Here is a 3,175-nt window from a genome sequence, read left to right as displayed (position 1 = left end):
CCTTACTTCATTGTTGGTGGGAGTGTAAACTTGTTCAACCACTTTGGAAAGCAGTATGGTTAATTTCTTTCTTCAGTGACTTATGATTTTCATTATAGAGGTCCTTCACTTCTTTAGTTAAATAAATTAGTTAATATTTAACTTTATTTGTTAAAGCTATTGTGAATGGGATCATTTTCATAATTTCTTTGCTTTCTGCTTATTGTTGATATATAGAGAAGTTACTGTTTTTTTTTTTTTTTTTTTTTTTTGCTGGTCCTGGGGTTTGAACTCAGTGCCTAAGTTCTGTCTTTGAGCCTCTCTGTCCTCAGGGCTAGCGCTCTACCACTTGAGCCACAGCATCACTTCCTGCTTTTTCTGTTTATGTGGTACTGAGGAATCGAACCTATGGATTCATGCATGCTAGGCAAGCACTCTACCATGAAGTCACATTTCCCAGCTCTCTTCAGAATTTTTATTATGAAAGGTTGTTGAATTTTGTCAATGGCCTTTTCTGTCAATATTGAGATAATTATGTGGGTAATATCCTGATTTTGTTTATTCATGTATTGCATTAATTGAGTTGCATACATTGATCCATCCTTGCACCCCTGGAATGAAACTAGTTCACTAATGGTGTATGATCCTTTTATGCATTGTTGGATTTGTTTTGTATTTGGTCAAAAAGAGTTATAACCTTGAATTTTTAAAATTTGTGTGTGTGTGTGTTGTTGCATTTTTACCTATTTTTAACATGGGGGCAATACTGGCTTTATAGAATAAGTTTGATAGTATTCCTTCCATTTGTACTTTTTGGAACAATTTGAGGAACATAGGTGTTAGTTCTTAAAAGGCCTAGTTGAATTTGAATGTAACTACACCTAACTCTAGAATTTCCTTTATTGGTAGATCTTTTATCACTGTTAAATTAATTATCAATTATAAATTAATCATCAATTATATTAATTTGGGTCTTCTCCATTATTATTTTGGTTAGTTTGACTAAATGTTTGTTGATTTTGTTTATCTTTTTGAAGAATCAACTCTGATTCATTTGTTATATTGTTCTTTTAGTTATCATTTCATTAATTTCTGACATAATGTTATAATTTCTTTTTTTTTTTTTTTTTGGGTCCGGTCATGGGGCCGGAACTCTGGGCCTGGGCACTGTCCCCCAGCTCTTTAGCTCAAGGCTAGCATACTACCACTTGAGCCATAGCACCACTTCTGGCTTTTTTTTTTTTTTTCTGCTTATGTGGTGCTGAGGAATCAAACCCAGGGCCTCATGCATGCAAGGCAAGCACTCTACCACTGAGCCACCTTCCCAGCCCCTTTATAATTTCTTCTATTGGTGTTGGATTGCCTTTTTATCTCGTTCTGGAGCTTGAATTCAGGGACTGAGCAATGTCTCTGAGCATTTTTGTTCAATACTAGTGCTCTATCTCTTGAGCCATAGCTCCACTTCTGGCCTTTTGATGATTAATTCGAGACAAGGGTCTCATGAACTTTTCCTGCCTAGTCTTTGAACTGAGATCCAAAAATTTTAGCCTCATGAGCAGCTAGGATCATAGGCATGAGCCACTGGTACCTGAATTGTTCTTCTTCTTTTTTTTTTTTTTTTGAGGCTGAAGTGCATCGTTAGGTTGTTTATTTGGGATTTCTCTGATTTTCTGCTGTAGACAACCAGTGACTATAAACTTTCCCCTTAGCACTGGCTTTGCTGATTTTGATAGCTTCTGTTTTCTTCTTCATTTCAATCTAGGAATTTTAAAAATTTTATTCCTAACCTCTCTAGTTACTGAGTGACCATTTAAAAATGTGTTGTTCAATCTCCATGTTTGAGTAGTTTTTGTAGTTTTTTGTGCTATATTGATTTCTAATTTTATTCCACTATGGTCTGTTAAGATATATGAAACTATCTCAATTTTATTGACTTTATTGAGATTTGCTTTATGGCCTCAGATATAATTTAATTTGGAAAAAGTTCCATGGGCTTCTAGCAACTCATTTGTTTCTTTCAATGTATGTGTCTTTGTAGGATAATTTTCTTAATGGGAGGAATTAGGAGGCCAAAGTATATTTGGATTTAAATTTTTACTAGTTATTAGTTAAATGCCCTGCAATGGGATTAAAATAATTCACACTACTATCAATAATTTATGAAATTCCTAGTTTCACTCTGTCCTTCTTACATGGCAGAAAAATGTTTTACAGTTCTAAGTTGTTTATCTTTCAATATGGGAGACTTTTATTACTGTTTCCTATGTTTTAAAGACAATTTTATTTATTTTTCAATGAAATATCCCTTCAGATACCTCACTTTTTATTTATTTATTTATTTATTTTTATTTTTTTGGTCATGGGGCTTGAACTCCGGGCCTAGGCACTGTCCCTCAGCTCTTTAGCTCAAGGCTAGCGCTCTACCACTTGAGCCCCAGTGCCACTTCCAGTTTTCTGTTGGTTCACGAATTTGCGTGTCATCCTTGCGCAGGGGCCATGCTAATCTTCTCTGTATCGTTCCAATTTTAGTATATGTGTTGCCGAAGCGAACACAAGTTTTCTGTTGGTTTATTGGAGATGAGAGACTCACAGACTTTCCTGCTTGGGCTGGCTTTGAACCACGATCCTCATATCTGAGCCCCTGAGTAGCTAGGATTAGAGGCGTGAGCCACCCGCACCCAGCTCTCACTTTTTATTTTTGATTTATTGATTTATTTTGATTATATATTAAACAATTTAGATTTTTGTCTCATGAGTTTTATTTCAAAACATCAATCTTTGACAGGTGCCAGTGCTCAGTCTTGTAATTTTAGCTACTTGGCTACTTTTAGCTAAGATCTGAGGATTGTGGTTTGAAGCCAGACTATGCAGGAAAGTTTGTAAGAATCTTATTTCTAATTAACCACCAAAAAGCCAGAAGTGGAGCTGTGGCTCAAGTGGCATAGAACCAGTCTTGAACAAAAATAATGCCTAGGAGAAAGCATTTAGGCCCTGAGTTCAAGCTCAAGTATCAGCACACACATACAAAAAATTTGTGTGTTGGTCATACTCTAAGTACATATAATCTCAGCCTAACACACCTGTTCTAACCTGTTCTAACACCTGTTCTAGCCAATGACTATGGGCACAAGGGGCAAGTCTGGAGAGATATAGCCTGCATGTGCAGATCTGTGAAGGAAGATACTATATTAATAGG

General features: G+C 35.8%; 1 non-coding gene across 1 annotated transcript; it reads right to left on the bottom strand.

Moving 5' to 3' along the window:
* Positions 1 to 2,425: 2,425 nt before the first annotated feature.
* Positions 2,426 to 2,532, bottom strand: LOC138821121 (U6 spliceosomal RNA). Its single transcript, XR_011370061.1, has one exon. It is a non-coding gene; the product is annotated as a U6 spliceosomal RNA (small nuclear RNA).
* Positions 2,533 to 3,175: the final 643 nt, after the last annotated feature.

Source organism: Dipodomys merriami, unplaced genomic scaffold (assembly GCF_024711535.1).
Source record: "Dipodomys merriami isolate MVZ:Mamm:240054 unplaced genomic scaffold, mDipMer1.0.p SCAF_9, whole genome shotgun sequence".
In the NCBI taxonomy this organism is placed as follows: Eukaryota; Metazoa; Chordata; class Mammalia; order Rodentia; family Heteromyidae; genus Dipodomys; species Dipodomys merriami.
This window is presented reverse-complemented; position numbering and strand designations above follow the sequence as displayed.